The sequence below is a fragment of the Ambystoma mexicanum genome, chromosome 6q (assembly GCF_040938575.1).
Source record: "Ambystoma mexicanum isolate Mex_15411 chromosome 6q, UKY_AmexF1_1, whole genome shotgun sequence".
NCBI classification, from domain to species: domain Eukaryota; kingdom Metazoa; phylum Chordata; class Amphibia; order Caudata; family Ambystomatidae; genus Ambystoma; species Ambystoma mexicanum.
In genome coordinates this window covers 220,548,859-220,565,387 of record NC_090937.1, presented here as the reverse complement: position 1 = coordinate 220,565,387, position 16,529 = coordinate 220,548,859, and the positions used below count along the sequence as shown (strand labels likewise).

Below are 16,529 nucleotides of genomic sequence, written 5' to 3'. Positions count from 1 at the left end.
TCTCCCCACAAGATCAAGGAAAATATCACACCAGACAACATCCTACCTCATCTCTTTCCAGTGAGTAATGCCCTGCCAAGCAACTCTGATCCAGTTACGCTGGTGGATTCCTAAAATGATAGTATGGCCAAGGTCCTTGTGGTGTTCGAGCTAAAACATGGCGCTGGTGCGCAGTGCATTCTGGGGGCACTCAGAGCCATAATGGATATTTATCCATGCCTCAGTGGAAAGCTGCACTTGCTTTGCTAAACATGTTTTCAACGTTATTCGCTGATGGGTTTGGAATGCAGGCCTTCTCAGCCAAGGACACAGCGCTGGGAAAGCTAAGATCTGCAGGTGCCGGCTGGTACCTGATAATGAGGTTTGTTTTGGTTTGCTATGCTTGCGCCAAGGTTTTGAGATGAGTTATGGAATTGTTTTCCGGGGCGTTTAGGAGAGGGAAGCGCTTTGCTCCTTGAGGTTACTGTCGGTTGACCCAGCTGGCAACCAACGGTCACCCATCAATGCGCAAGCGCATTGCCAGAAGGTTCGAGAAGTTGCCACCCCTTGTTGAGGAGGGCATATATGCGGAAACCCTCAATGGTCAGACGGGATAAGCACAAAGACCTCAGTTGGAGGGGGGACGCCCTGGTCCGATATACCTGTGGGCTGTTGTGCTCTCGGCCTGGCTGTTATCAGGGTCTTTCAGCCACTTCTGGTGAGATAAGGTTTTGTCAAGTTACACCCATGGTGATGTATTCTTGCTAATTTACTGTTTTTCCTATGATTTATCTGATCTATGCTTGTATTGTATATATGCCTAACTATGAATAAATAGCTGTATAAGTGCTACTTACTCTCTAAGTGTGCGTGTGGCTGTAAGTCATTGCGTTGTCTACCTGCGTTCAAAGTATTGGCTCTGCGGCTGTACTGGTGATAAATTACTGTCCGTGCACTATTGGCGAGCAATACATTTTGGCGACGAGGATGGGATATTTGTGATGAATTGTTCCAAATATTAAAGAATCCTTTTGAACGCAGATAGGTTTTGCTTACATTGCGAGCGAAAGGTTGTTTTCATTTGGCAGAGAGTGCTGGACTGTGTTAATCTGTTCTGTGCGTGTGTGCGTGTCTGCGCAAGTGACTGCGGTGTAGGAAGAAATATATATATATATATATATATATATATATATATATATATATAGGTATTGTACATTATTGCAATGATGAATAGTTTGTTCAGGAAAAAGGGAGTTCCCGCTGGCGGTGAATGTCCCGATGTGATGATTCCAGGGTGGGCGAAAAGCCCATATGATAAGTTGGCTCAGTTATGGGCATTCGGTGCGGGGCTGTGTGAAACATGGGATGATGGAGTGGGAGACGCTGATCCGTCAGAAGTAATGTCTTGTTAACAACAGATTTCAGTAGAGAGGGGAAAGGAATGCGCCGCGATAGGCAGGCGGGGTTGGGTTCTCCTGCATGCCTACCGAAAGATACATCAGAAAAATGTGGAAGTGAAGGATAATATTTTGCGACTGGAAAAAGAGTTAGCTGCTGAGAAACATATTGCGTTAATGCAGCAGATTCAGATGAAACTTTTCAAATATAAAGCTGACAAATATCAGGCTGTGGCTGAAAGGGCAGCAGTCCGAGTAGCCCGATATAAGTATAGAAAAAGACGGGGAGGGGTCAACCAAAGAAAAGTGGCAGCGGTAATCGCTACCGCAGATGTAAATTGGGATCCCGATAAATGGGATGGAGACATCTTTGACTCAACAAGTCCAGAGAGTAGCTCGGCAAATGAGTCAGATTCCAAAGCAGAAATTAATCAAAAGGCAGTGGCAGCCAAGCCGGTCAGAAGACGCCGTGCTGGGCCCCACCCGCAGGACCCTGAAGGCAGGGTTGTGGATTTATCCACGCTGGAAGATTACACTCAACAGGAGGTGGGAGAAATCATTACTCGTTTGAGGCAAAAGTCAGGGGAACCTTTATTGACATGGATGGTGAGATTGTTAGACGGGGGAGCCGCAGGGTTGTTCGTAGATGCTGCAGACTCACCGCGCTTTTTGCCATTGTCCAATGACACTAATGTACAGGAGGTCTTAAGGGCAGGGCCGCCTCCTGATGAGAATGGTCAACTTTCACAAATGTCTTTGTTGAATTTAGCAGCCCAAGCATGTAACCGCAAGTACCCCATTACCACAGATTGGCCTAGCGAGGAAACAAAGTGGTATACTTTGAAAGAGGTGATTCAAAAGGTCAGAGAGCATGATATGAAAGAGGCAATTCATATAGATGCTCCAGGACACATGGGGTCCGTGTCGCTCTCAGTTTCAACTAGAAACATGGTGATCAGGACTGCACCGCCCGCATACAAAAGTGTCATTATGACTTTACTCGTAGGTATGACGGGCAAACCCACAGATTAAGTAGTGGATGCCATTCGGCAACTGGCAGATTTAGGGGAGTGGGATAAGAGTGATAACAAGTCACGGGAGAGAGAGGGGGCGTAGTGAGAGAAGAACTGAAGGCAGGAGGCAAGAAAGTAGAGACTCCCGAGTGTACAGGAAAAGACATGTTTTTGGCCCTGTTGAAAGATGGTGTGCCATGGGAAGAAATTGATGGCATTGAAACCAGGGTCATGTACGAACTATACAGAAAGAGAGGGCTTGCAGCCAAGGAGCGCTACAAACAGGTTAAGAAACAGGTGGTGACTAAACCACAGAGGGACACCACACCTTCTGCCCCTCCTGAGGAAGAACAGGAAGAGGGGTCTATGGGGACACCTTCCCCGTACCAACCGACATATGCTGATTTGAGGAAGGTGGTGAGTGCGATGCTAGAGGCAGAGTCAGGTTACACTCATTCAAAATTTGACTAGGGTTGTGGCCAAGCTCCGGCAGCATCTGCTCGCATAAAAGTGGATAGGCGGCCCCATGTTAATGTTAAGATTTTTTGGGGACCAGGAAATACGCAAGGGGTACGAGCATTGATAGACACCGGGGCAGAGGCCTCTCTGATTCACGGAAATCCGACACGATTCAAAGGCAGACACTTTACTATTACAGGTCTAGGTGGGAAGGAGACCCCCGCAGTACCATCTGAAGTGGAGATGAAAATAGGCAGTTTGGCTAGGCAGAAATACCAAGTGTTGATTGTCCCGATACCTGAGTACATAATTGGCTTTGACATTCTGGAAGGGTTGACTTTGGGACTTGGAGGTAAAACGTACCAGTTTGGGGTGAGTGCATTGACCTGTACTCCCATTACAGTAGGCAAATTGAAGATGCCCCCAGTAAAGGTGCCTGTGGCGACCAAGCGGGTAGCAATGAAGCAATACCGCATTCCTGGGGGGCACAAGGAAATTTCAGACACCATCAAAGAGTATGTATAGGTGGGTGTGTTACGACCTATCACTACCGCATGGAACAACCTCCTCTGGCCTGTCAAAAAAGGGGATGGGTCTTGGAGGATGACGGTGGATTACTGCGAGTTGAATAAGCACACTCCTCCCTTGGTGCCCGCAGTCCCAGATGCCATTACCCTGATTGAAAATGTCCAAAAGTTTGAGGGGACTTAGTATGCAGTGGTAGATTTAGCCAATGCATTTTTCTCTGTGCCAATTGCTGAAGAGTGTCAAGAGCAGTTTGCATTTCTTGGAGCGGGCGTCAGTACACCTTTACAAGGTTACCTATGGGGTACATACATAGCCCGACTATCTGTCACCGGCTGGTGGCAGAGCACTTAGAAAAGATACCGTGTAAACCTGACATACAAATCTCTCACTACATTGATGATATTTTGATTCAGGGCAAGGATGAGTGCAGTGTGCAAAACCAGATAGAAGTCATTATGGAGGGATTGAAGAAGGAAGGGTGGGAGATTAACCCGAACAAAATTCAAGGCCCAGTTGAGACAGTGATATTTCTAGGAATTCAGTGGCATAATGGGCATCGAGAAATGGTGCCGAAGGCCCGACAGAAAATACTTGAGTTTACCACTCCAATGAACAAAAAGCAAGCTCAGCAGTTCATAGGGCTGTTTGGGTTCTGGAGACAGCACATTCCCCATTTAGGGCAGATACTGGCCCCCCTTTACAAAGTGACACGAAAGAAATATGAGTTTCAGTTGGGGGAAGAGCAGCAGAAAGCATTTGAGTTGGCGAAAGACACCGTGCAGCAGGTGCTCGATCTATGGCCATTAAAGGAAGGTGAAGTGGAATTGAATGTGTCTGTACAAGGCAATTATGCTAACTGTAGTGTGTGGCAGAAGCAAGACAGGAAATGTGTGCCATTGGGGTTTTGGAGTCGTAAGTTGCCCGATGCTGGTAACTCATACACTCCGTTCGAGAAGTAGTTGCTGGCATGTTACTGGGCCCTGGTTGATACTGAGCAAATGACGGTGGGCCATGATGTATTGATGAGGCCAGAAATACAAATTATGCAATGGGTGTTGAGTTCTCCTAAAACACACAGAATAGGACATGCCCAGGAAGCCAGCATAATTAAATGGAAATGGTACATTCAAGACAGAGCCAAATCAAGAAAGGGTGGGGTTGCAAAATTACATGAACAAGTAGCCAACATACCGCCCTCAGATTACATATTACCGAAAGTGTCAGAGAAACACGAGTCTCCCGTGAAATGGGGAGTACCATATGGTGATTTGACCGTAGAGCACAGAGCATGCCTAGTTTACCGATGGCTCAGCCCGATATGTGGGAACAGAGTGATGCTGGAAAGCGGTGTCATATAATCCCAAGACAAAAAAGATTTTGACGACGTCAGGGAAAGGGAAGAGCAGTCAGTTTGCAGAGCTTTACGCAGTTTACCAAGCATTGAAACAAGAGACCCCTGGTCGATGTCATTTGTACACAGATTCATGGTCAGTGGCGAATGGGTTGGCGGTGTGGCTGCCAACCTGGCAAAAGAATGGGTGGAAGATTCATTCAAAAAAAATTGTGGGGAAAAGAACTGTGGCAAGATATTACGGAAATGTTATCACAAAGCAAAGTCACAGTGTATCATGTGGATGCGCATTGTGCTACAGATTCCTTAGAACGTTGGTTTAATTCTGTTGCAGATGAACACACCAAGATTTCATCTGTGGATGCAGAGGCTCAGGAAGACGATTTGGAGGGTTTGGCCAGGTGGGCTCACCAGAAATGTGGCACCTTCGAGAAAAGGCTACTATCAGGTGGGCACAAGCTCGAGGAATTAGTATTCCTTTAGAGGTAGTGAAAACAGTCATCTTGCAATGTCCGGTGTGCCAACACCAACATCATAGGCCTATCCCTCAGATTGTTCATGGCACGTTGCGAAGAGGAAAGTTACCAGGTCAAATTTGGCAGATCGATTATATCGGTCCTCTGCCAATCAGCAAAGGTTGTCAGTATGCATGCACCATTGTGGATACCTACTCTGGATACATGATGGTTCTGCCATGCAAGCGTGCCACACAACTGAATACCATTAAGTTGATAGATCAGATCACGTTGCATTACGGAGTGCCTTTGCAAATTCAAAGTGACAACGGGTCACACTTCAAAGGCAAATTAATTCAGGACTATTGCCAGGAGAAGAGTATAGAGTGGCTCTTCCACGTGCCCTATCACCCGGAAGCGTCAGGGTTAATTGAAAGAATGAATGGGTTGTTGAAAGAACAGCTACGCAAATCTGGAGATGGCAGTTTGGCAGGTTGGCGTGATCGTGTGTTTGATGCGGTGCAAGTGTTGAATAACCGACCGGTGAACAATCATGAGACTCCATTGTTGTGACTAATGACTCCTGCTTTACAGATTCAACCTAACCTGGTTAGAGAGACTCTACTGTACTGGGAAATTACCCCGGGCTCTTTAGCTCCCTATCGGGCGACTCCCGAGTCAGAAGAAATCAGATTAGACCCAAGAGAGATTGTTGTGATTGAAACAGGGATTGGGGTACAAATTCCTCCAGAGCATATGGGATGGATTGCCCCTAGATATGGACTAGCATTGAAGGGAGTTCAAGTGCTGGGAGGGGTCATTGATGCTGATTACCAAGGCGAGATCAAAGTCATCTTGATGAATAGTGGGGACCAAGTGTTACCGATTTATAAGGGTGATAGAGTGGTTCAGCTAATTATCATCCCTGTTAAGTTGTCCATGATTAAAAAGGGGGAGCCTCCCACAGTGTTAACTACCCGTGGGGATCGTGGTTGTGGCTCTTCAGACAGCATGATACCGGGTGCAAAGGTGTGGGTCGAAAGGCCAAGTGGTCCACCAGTGCCCGCAGATGTTATTGCGTCAGGCAAAGACCAGGAAGTCTTAGTAATGGAACCTGGTAAAGACAAATGGCAGTATGTGCCCGCAGACAAATGTTACCTAAGGGAGTGATTTTCAACACTGATATCTCTTTTCTGGGTTTGCCTTGTAGATCCTGTGTCTGGCTGGTGTGATTGTGGAACTAAATGGACTCCATTTGGGAGAGTCAAGCGGCATGATGCTCCGGATAAAAAATGTCATATCTGTGCCAACGATCCATGTGAGACCGATGATGAGGAGCAATGATGTCCGAAAGCAGCTCGATACCGATGCCGAAAAGCCAGCCAGACCAACAACATGGATTCATGGAAGGCGACGAACACGTCAGGTGCAAGTGCAAACAATATTGATGCCAGCTATGAAAGAGGCGTCTTGAGGACGGCGAAAATATTCCCCGATGATTACCCAAACGGAGAATATGTGGACATACCTGGCACAACAGGTACTCAACATTACGCACTTTTGCTTAACCGATGTGCCCAATGCTGAAGCTTTACTGACTACGTGTTTAGTTACAGTGCCGACGCCAGTTCCAGTTCTAAAGCACATTTTTGGTGTCACACACAATGATTCGTTGGTTCAAGATTCCGATATCAGACAATCCTTTTCCGTCTATGAGTACTGCAGGTTTTGCCAGGAAACGGATCGCAAATGGAGAAACTTGACACGTATTATAACCTACAATATAACTCAAGGCGATGTGTGCTACTCTATGACCTGCAATGCTAAAGAAATTGGCAAATGCCAACAGCTAAATTTAACCAAACAGAAAAATCAAACTGTGTTCGAGAAACGATTGTGTTCACGAGTTCCAAGCACATATACCAGTGTGAATAATACTATGTCTTGCAATCATACCGTGATAGCTGCCAGTAATCTGAATCATGTGAAACTTCCAACAGGATGGCTCTTTTCATGTGGTAACATGACATACATTTATATTCCAGCTAACATTTCTGGAGATCCATGTGCCTTAACTCGATTATGACTAATGATGTTTCCTTTACACCCAGCAATATCTCGAAGCAAAAGATCAACTTTCGAATCTGTGGGTCTATCCCCCGATTGTGATTCACATGTGCATTTTCTATCAGAAGCTGAGGTTCTAGCATTAACCCTTTCATTAGTGGGAGTTTGGGGTTTAGCTGCTGGGGGGTACAAGTCTTTGATCAAATTAGCATGTTTAGTAGTAAAAGGACTCAATCATACTTCTCAAGCTTTAGAAGAGTTACTCCTTGACAGCAAAGTTATTAGAAAAGCTACTTTGCAAAACAGAGCTGCTGTTGATTACTTATTGCTGAAGCATAATTTAGGTTGTAACGCAGTTGAAGGTATGTGTTGTTTCAATCTAAGTGACCATTCACGATCCATTGAAAGTCATATTCGAGGTTTGAGGGATCTCATTTCTCAAGTGTCCCAAGAGCATACTGGGAATTGGTGGGATTGGTTATTTTCATGGGTTCCTGATATTGGAGGTACACTGCGTTATGCTTTTGCTTGCATTTGTATTATATTAGCTATCATAATAGCTTGTTGTTGTTGTATTCAATGTATTCCCAACTTGGTTCTAATATTTCGGCAGTTTCAAAGACCATCTCCTTTGCCACTGGGCTATGGAAGGTAAATATCCAAGGGTGGATTGTGGTGTTCGAGCTAAAACATGGCGCTGGTGCGCAGTGCATTCTGGGGGCACTCAGAGCCATAATGGATATTTATCCATGCCTCAGTGGAAAGCTGCACTTGCTTTGCGAAACAACATGTTTTCAACGTTATTCGCTGATGGGTTTGGAATGCAGGCCTTCTCAGCCAAGGACACGGCGCTGGGAAAGCTAAGATCCGCAGGTGCCGGCTGGTACCTGATAACGAGGTTTGTTTTGGTTTGCTATGCTTGCGCCAAGGTTTTGAGATGAGTTATGGAATGGTTTTCCGGGGCGTTTAGGAGAGGGAAGCGCTTTGCTCCTTGAGGTTACTGTCGGTTGACCCAGCTGGCAACCAACGGTCACCCATCAATGCGCAAGCGCATTGCCAGAAGGTTCGAGAAGTTGCCACCCCTTGTTGAGGAGGGCATATATGCGGAAACCCTCAACGGTCGGACGGGATAAGCACAAATACCTCAGTCGGAGGGGGGACGCCCTGGTCCGATATACCTGTGGGCTGTTTTGCTCTCGGCCTGGTTGTTATCGGGGTCTTTCAGCCGCTTCTGGCGAGATGAGGTTTCGTCAAGTTACGCCCATGGTGATGTATTCTTGCTAATTTACTGTTTTTCCTATGATATATCTGATCTATGCTTGTATTGTATATATGCCTAACTATGAATAAATAGCCGTATAAGTGCTACTTACTCTCTAAGTGTGCGTGTGGCTGTAAGTCATTGCGTTGTCTACCTGCGTTCAAAGTATTGGCTCTGCGGATGTACTGGTGATAAATTACTGTCCGTGCACTATTGGTGAGCAATACAGTCCTAGATACCATTGCCCCACTCAAGACTTGCAAGAGTAAACAACATACTCACCTCAACACCTGGTTCACCCCTCAACTAAAAGAACTTAGACAGGAAAAAAGGAGATTAGAAACCATGTGGCAACATACCCCAACCGAAGATAATACATTAAAACTCAAACTCTGTGCCTCCAACTACAAAAAAGAAATCATCCAAACCAAAAAATAAGTCTACAATGAAAGAATCTCCAAAGCATGCACCTCCATCGGATAACGTACCTAAAGACAAGCAATGGTGTACTAACATCCAAAATGCCCTAACAAATAAAATATAAACATTACAAAACAACATTGCAATAAAAAAAGCCTTTCTTCCACCCAGGGAAACTCCAAGCATTTCCACTCCTATAAACAAGCCCAACGTAGCACCATTTAAATTCTCTAAAGTCTCCATTCAGGAAACTGAAAAAATTATTGCCTCACTAAAGCCATCAAACTACAAAGGCGACAACTGCCCGACCAAAATAATTAAGGATGCAGCCAGAGAGTTAGCCCCCTTTATCTCGAAACTCATCAACGCCTCCTTTTCATCCAATACTGTCCCAAGTAGTTTAAAAGAATCCTGGGTTCTACCCCTTCTTAAAAAACAAACCTTAGACCCCTCAATCCCCACAAATTACAGGCCCATCACGACAGTCCCATTCCTCCTGAAGATAATAGGTAGAGTGGCCTATCTTCAAATTCAAAAGTACCTTGAGACCAACCATTAGGTTCCCGCAAATCTGGGTTCAGACCTCAGCACGGCACAGAGACTGCATTAATAGACCTCAAAGGCCAAATCGACGAGCTTAACGACAAGGGAAACAAAGCTATGCTACTCCTCCTTGATCTGTCAGCAGCATTCGACTTGGTGGATCATGCAGTATTATGCAAACACCTAGCATCGGCCGCCCACTTTTCAAGTGAAGCCATAGCCTGGGTCCAGTCCTTTCTTGACAACAGAAGCATGCGTCTCTTCTCCACCGCAGCATCAGCAGACCCAATCCAAATAACATGTGGAGTCCCCCAGGGCTCATGTATCCATGTGTCTCACCAACCATGTATAATATCTTTACTAAGCCTTTAGTTGGACTGGGTGTCACCTACACAAACTATGCAGATGACACCCAGATCCTCATTCCCCTTTCGGGCAATTTCACCTCGGATATAGCCTTAGTAAACGAAATTTACATCCTCACTCAGGCATGGATGGCAACTCATGGCCTCTGCCTGAATGACGATAAAACGGAGATCCTGATCCTCGGCTTGGCCAACAACCTAAAAAAACTTGACACCAAGTACAGCGCCTTCAACATTGATGGTAATACAATTACAGTCGCCAAAGAAGTGAAGACTCATGGCTTCTAGCTGGATTCAACGCTATCCCTAAAAAAGCAGGTAAACTACCTGACCTCATCCACTGCCTACACCGGCAAACTTATTAAAGCATGCAGACCCTTCCTCTCACTAGAAAGTTGTATTATTCTAGCCAATGCCCTCATCCTATCAAAACTGGACTACTGTAATGCACTGTATGTAGGACCCAATAAATACATCATTAACAGATTACAAACATTGCAAAATAATGCGCTCAGAACGGCCCTAAACCTCCCTACTAGAGAGCATATATCTAATGACAGAAGAAACTACACTTGGCTAGAAATCAGCAATAGAATCCTCTTTAAAACTGTGACATTAACCTTCAAATGCCTTAACAATGCAGCCGCCCCCTACTTTAAGGAAACAATAACCAGAAAGTCTTCTGCACTGCCGACTAGGACAGCCAATTCCTACTGACTCCAAATACCCAGATTGCAACTAAAGAAAAGAGGTTTCTCTGTAAAAGCAGCCCAGCAATGGAACTCATTACCAGTGGAGCTAAGAAGGGATCAGTTTATGACAGTTGTAGATGCAATACCCGTACCTGGCTTTGTCACAACGACCACTAGACCCATGACCACAGGTGTCTGTTATCATGTCCTGCCTCTTATCTGTTTACATCTGCAAATGTGCCTGTAAATTATCGCTGTACCTGCCTATACCTGTGTCGAAGCAAATCTGTAACCAAGCTCTAAGTATTCTTGTTATGTTGCGCACCCAGCTACCTAAGGGTTTAGGAGCCCTGTAAATAAATAAACAAACAAACAAACATTTGCTGTATTCAGTCTCATGGAGGCTACTATTAAACACATCTATTTCAGTAAACAAATTTCAACATCACAGTGAGGTTTCTGTTTGTATCCTGCTAACTATAGGAGTATCATACTTCAATAGCGCGAGAAATGAAGTATGCAGAGTCATTGGGTAATATTCTGGTGATCACCCATTTGATTATGGTGCCCTGGGCAGCCTCTGGAAATGTACACAGAAAAGAGAACGACGTAAACATATGTCAAGGGGCACTACTTGTGTATTTGAGTGAAAATGTATGTTGTTGAATCCTACTGTATAAATGATTTAAAATAAGTACTTTGATTTATGGTGCTAGGGGTTATTTCCTCCTGGCCCAAGGAGAAATATTTGAAATAAACCTTGCTATCCTGTTGTCTCCAACAGGTAACCCCTATGCACTCTATTGGGATATAAAGACCTTCTATGTTTTTTAACATGCGTCAGTACTGGAATGTATGGCACAATCATTCAAGAATTAATTAATATTTACAAGAAATTCAATCTAAAATAAGTTTTCTGTGCAACTTATGGAACTTCAAGATATCTTTACTCAAAAATTAAGAGTTATAATACATCACAGATATAACATATTCAGTTTTACCGTAAAGAAAAGTTATGTTGTTTTTCTAATTAAAGCAATACAAAAATACGCTGTGTGGGACTGTATTCGTCCACATATAAACTTATTTTTGTGACATTACAATCAGATCAACAAAATTACGGTTCCATATTCCAAGCACAATTTGATTTGTGAATCTATTGCTACACAATTTTTATTTTCACTATATGCTGAAGCGTTTTCGGATATAATCCTTCATCAGGGATTTTCCAAATCAAAATGTTATCTTTAAAGTTAGATCCACATTCCTCTCTGTTCCTTACATGACATTTTATAAGGCACAGTTGCAAAAGCCACGAGTATCACTTCTGTGTTGTCCATATGTAGAGAGCAGTTATATGATGAAACCATGTTCAAACTCTGAAAGTCTAGTAGGCACCTCTCTCTGAATACTTTCATTTGGATGAGGCAAAAGGAAGTTCTTGTATTTCCTTTAATTGCAATAAACTTGGTTTCACTTGAGATTACTGGAGCACAATCTGGTATAACTTGAAGATAATGTACACAGAGCTATCAGTCTCTTTAAGTAAAATGTGTAGCTTTGCATGGATTTAGTAAAACCGCATTGTCAGCCACATGTCTTTATTTTTCCTTGCTGAAATTCACTGTGCATATCTTTGCACTTTAGAACTTCCCAGCATATGTCTCCTTCTTTTGAGATGTATGCCTTTCTTTAGGTCAATAGGCCTCATGTTCGACATCATCATTTCTGTCCTGGCTTTACACTTCAATGGGACTTTACAAATCACTCTTTATTTCTGCCATTCAGGGGCTATATTTTACCCCATAGAACCATGGTGGAGGGGCAGGGCACACATCAGCTATTGTTTTAAGTAGCTGTTTCCAGGACATTGAACCTCCCACAACGTACTAGTTTCTGTCTTTGGCGCAAAACAGACACACATGAGAATCACTGAAGAGCATTTCTCCAGTGTGAGCAAAGATTTTGTATAGTAATATTGCCTGAACATTTGCCCATGCTCTAGTTCTACTGCCCCCTATCAAGTCTTGGACTTCTGGGTACATGTGTGGTGGCCAGGAACGTGCCCCATCCCATCAGCCTCAGTTTGCATCAAATTAGGAGATCAGACACAGCATAGGAGTGTGGTTGTAAGGGAGAAATGGAGCAAGCCCTATTTTGTTAGCTCATTGATCCCCATCTGACAGCCACGCCCACACTGTTTGTACATCATGAAATAACACCAATGGAAGCACAATGTTTAGTGTGCCTAGCTTTGTGCAAGGTGTGAGGGATGGTCCAAGGACACTCGATACACTTGCAGTGAGTTAGAGCTGACACATATATATGAGGACACCTATGTAAAAATAAAGAATTTGACCGAGGACGTGACTACAAATAAACTGATAAGAAAGCTTCCAGAAAGAGGGCGAGCATATTTCAGGGGGAAAGGGGATAGAAATAACAAGGTAGGAAGGAGCGGTTTTCTTTAACGATAAATGGGAAGACGGACTGATTGGGTGCAGAGCAGGAAGAATGGCGGGACTGTCTAAGATAGTATCAGAAATTGATGGAGCGTGTCCTTGTACTTGGAATAAGTATGTTAGTAGTTGGACATGGCTTAACCATTAAAAACCAACTAAAGTAATAGAACTTTTTCAATTCTTCCTGTGTTTCAGAGGCAGTGGCAATATATTGTTGGGAACAATAAGAATTGTGAGAAGATTGTAAGCATCCCCGATCTTCATCTGGCACTGCTGCATTAACGGACATCTACTGGGTCTGTGGGGCCCTGGCCTATATACAGTTACCATTATTTTGGGGAGCAATATGTTCGCTGGAGACCCTGAAATTCCTGATGCCAGCGGTCCCAAATGGCAATTTTACAGCGATCTGCATACACCCTATGATGAAATTATTTCACAAAATGCATCAATGGGCTTTCGGTCCTTGGGTCTGCCATGTCACCGTCAAAGCAATTACCTATCAGAAGATTCCAGTAGTAAATTAGAAGAGATACCAGCTGAGTTCCAACTGTTTAGCAAGGCAGAGGCATTCTTGGCTTCATTCTTTACACCAGGAATACAAGTAGCAGCAAGTGCAAAGTGGCTCCAAATCAACAGGTGGGAGCTCATCCAGATGGCCAACAAAACTAAAAAAGGCCTAAACACCATCCTGTACCTCCTCACGGAAATGGAAGGAGGAGTCTGTGCCAATATAGCAGCATCTTGTTGTTCCTGCATTCCTCCAAATGATGCAGACAATGTGTCACTTACCCAGAGATGCATTGCACAAATTGCGCACCAGCATGGAAAAGGTGAGTGGGGCCATTGCAAATGGCTGGCTGACACTTATTTTTTCTTGAACACTATTGTAGATGACTACAGTCTTTAAATTACTGATGCCTGTGCTGGTTTTGCTACTTGTGCTCTTTTGCAGCTGGTAGCTGATCACAGGATACTGTGAGGCAACAGTTGATAAGGTCATGGCAAAGATGCCACTCACACTGCAGCCTATTAAAAAATCACCTCTCTTGGAAGATGTTGAAAGACAAGCAGGGAGTCCTGATCAACTCAACTCCGACAAGTGTCTCATGGTTTCGGTAGAGCTCCCATTTGGGGCCCCAAGTTTACTTTTTGACCGGCCACATGATATTGAGAACTATATAGAGAAAAATGTTGATTGTGCAGGAGATGGGGATTGCCTTTTCTTACCATGAAGCACAGAAAAGTATGCAAGGGATGCAAGGGATTCTGGAAATGTTAGGAATTTGTGCATGCCCGTTGATCCCTTTGATAAAATAAGAGAAAAGCGTGGAGTAGTTATACATTAACTAGAGGGGGAATGTAGAGATAGGGATGCACTATCAACATACCAAACATAACAGGAAGTGTAGGCTACCAGAATGTTACTCACATCAGGAGCTCCGACAAGCTGACCAGGGGTAGGCCATATTGTTGTACAAACAGGTGGGAATTTGATTATCATTCTTAACACCATAAAAGAATACCATTTGGTCACAAAAAGCCTAATGTTTAACACAGGGCTTGCTGTCTGCTGTTTTAAAAGTAGTTACTGAGATTAAGGTTATAGGTTTTGCTGTTCACAACACTGGGCCCATTTCTGAATGTTTTGTCATTTACTAAAATCAAATGGTACTCATGCTTCCTTTCAGAGAACGCAATGATGCCAGAACCATGGTAGGGGCAGCAAACACACTAGCTATTTTTTAAGAAGCTGTTCCCAGGATATTGAGCCACAGGTAGTTGTTTCTGTCCCAGGCTGTAGTTCTACTGCCCCCTATCGATTCTAGGACTGCTGGGCACCTTGTATGGTGGCGACCAAACGCACACAAATATGAGAATTCATTGCTCAAGAGCAGGTGCCTTAGCTACTCTTCTCTTGAGGTTACCTGCTTCCCAAGAGATAGGATGCCTTGGCCAGAAGACTGTGTGCCAGAGACAGTGATATGTTACACTAAGGCAGTTGAAAAATGATGTTACAGCTTGAGGGACTGCAAGGCCTGAGAATGAGAGGTTGTCAAGATAGATGACCGGTCCTCTGGGATAAAAGTTCACTGTTTCAAGTTTGTTGCTACAGGGGGTTAATTTCACTTTTTCTGCTGAGTATGCAATTAGGGGGTCTTTAGCGTGATGCACTTACTACGTAACCAGGATTGCACTAACCAATGAAATGCCAGAACATATATTGTGTTTAGGTGCTCATGTAGGTAATAGCCAATAGGCATGAGGGAATTGTAATACACCTGATATTTGGTATTGTATGCTAATCTTGTTGTTTTCATCCTTAAATACTGTATTGTAATGTGGGCATGTTGAGAATCTCTCAGTTTTCCTGTCTTACAAGACTGTCCTCCCGGCCATCTTAACTTTTACTTTAATTTGCATTAAAACTGTTTTCTTTCCACTCGTGTGTTTCCTCGTTGTTTCCTGCAAATCACTGAGGGTCTGAAATGGAAGTGATTGTCTTATATATACAAATGCTGTTCAATAAGGATACATGGCTGAATACTTCTAGGATTTCAGTGCCAGGTAATTTCCTGTACTACAGGACAAGCAGAAATGGATTGGACATTCCAGGCTATCTTACCTGTTTTTGCACACCAGCACAGGTGACAACGATAGCTTATAAAACAGAAGACTGTCTATCCCTATCAGTGTGTGTATGTCCACAGTCCAGAATGAATGATAGTTCTCAGTCAAGCACCGCAGATCATTTCTGTCATTGATAACATGTATAATTAGATGCAGGTTTCATGCCATGTACAAGTCCTGAAAGGAATGTTTTAGGTTATTGGGTTTCCAGTGTGGCCCCATCCCTGGTCAGCTTAATTGAAACCCAATTTGATGTCTTGAATGAAGTGTTCTTCCACCAAAAGTAGGTATATGCTGCATGTAGTTAAGCAGTATTGGTATAGTTTGTTGTCTGTTTTTATTGTTGTCAATTATTAGATGTAGTTTAAATCAAATTAATTCAGTGTTAAGACTTGTAAATAGATCTCTTAATTATTTGACTGCTCACAACCCCTTGTAACTCCATCACAATAATGTTTTGCCTTGGGGCTTCTATGGAATGGGCAAGTTCATATTTTACCGCCGCTATCCTCAAAAGTAGGACATATTCTGGAACCTTTTGTCAAAATGAAACCACATTTTGGGGCATTTGTAAATCCTAAGGTCACTCAAATGATTGAAAGCCGTATACCTTTGTAGGGCATCTTGCAAGCAGTCTCTGTTTTCCCTTCTATATGCATTAAGGAAACCACTGGTAAATCAACATGCAATGGAATTAACAATTTTCCACAAAACACAGAATCATCCAACTGCCTATATGTTAAATGTTATTGCCCTGACAAAAGTCAAAACACGTTTATGGTAAAACATGTTGACATCCAGAATGTGAATGATGTACATTGATTTTAGTCTTCAGGTATAGATGTGACCCAGGCAAAGAATGAACAAACATATATTTATAGTGAAAGAGAAGAGTTTGTTGCTCCC

At 43.6% G+C, this 16,529-nt stretch overlaps 1 long non-coding RNA gene across 1 annotated transcript in view; it reads left to right on the top strand.

The window, feature by feature from the left end:
* Positions 1 to 6,523, top strand: part of LOC138515908 (uncharacterized) — a 125,015-nt gene extending 118,492 nt beyond the window's left edge. The window contains exon 3 of the long non-coding RNA XR_011282181.1: positions 6,393 to 6,523. This is a non-coding gene — a long non-coding RNA (uncharacterized lncRNA). The remainder of the gene's footprint in view (positions 1 to 6,392) is intronic.
* The last annotated feature ends 10,006 nt before the right edge of the window (positions 6,524 to 16,529 follow it).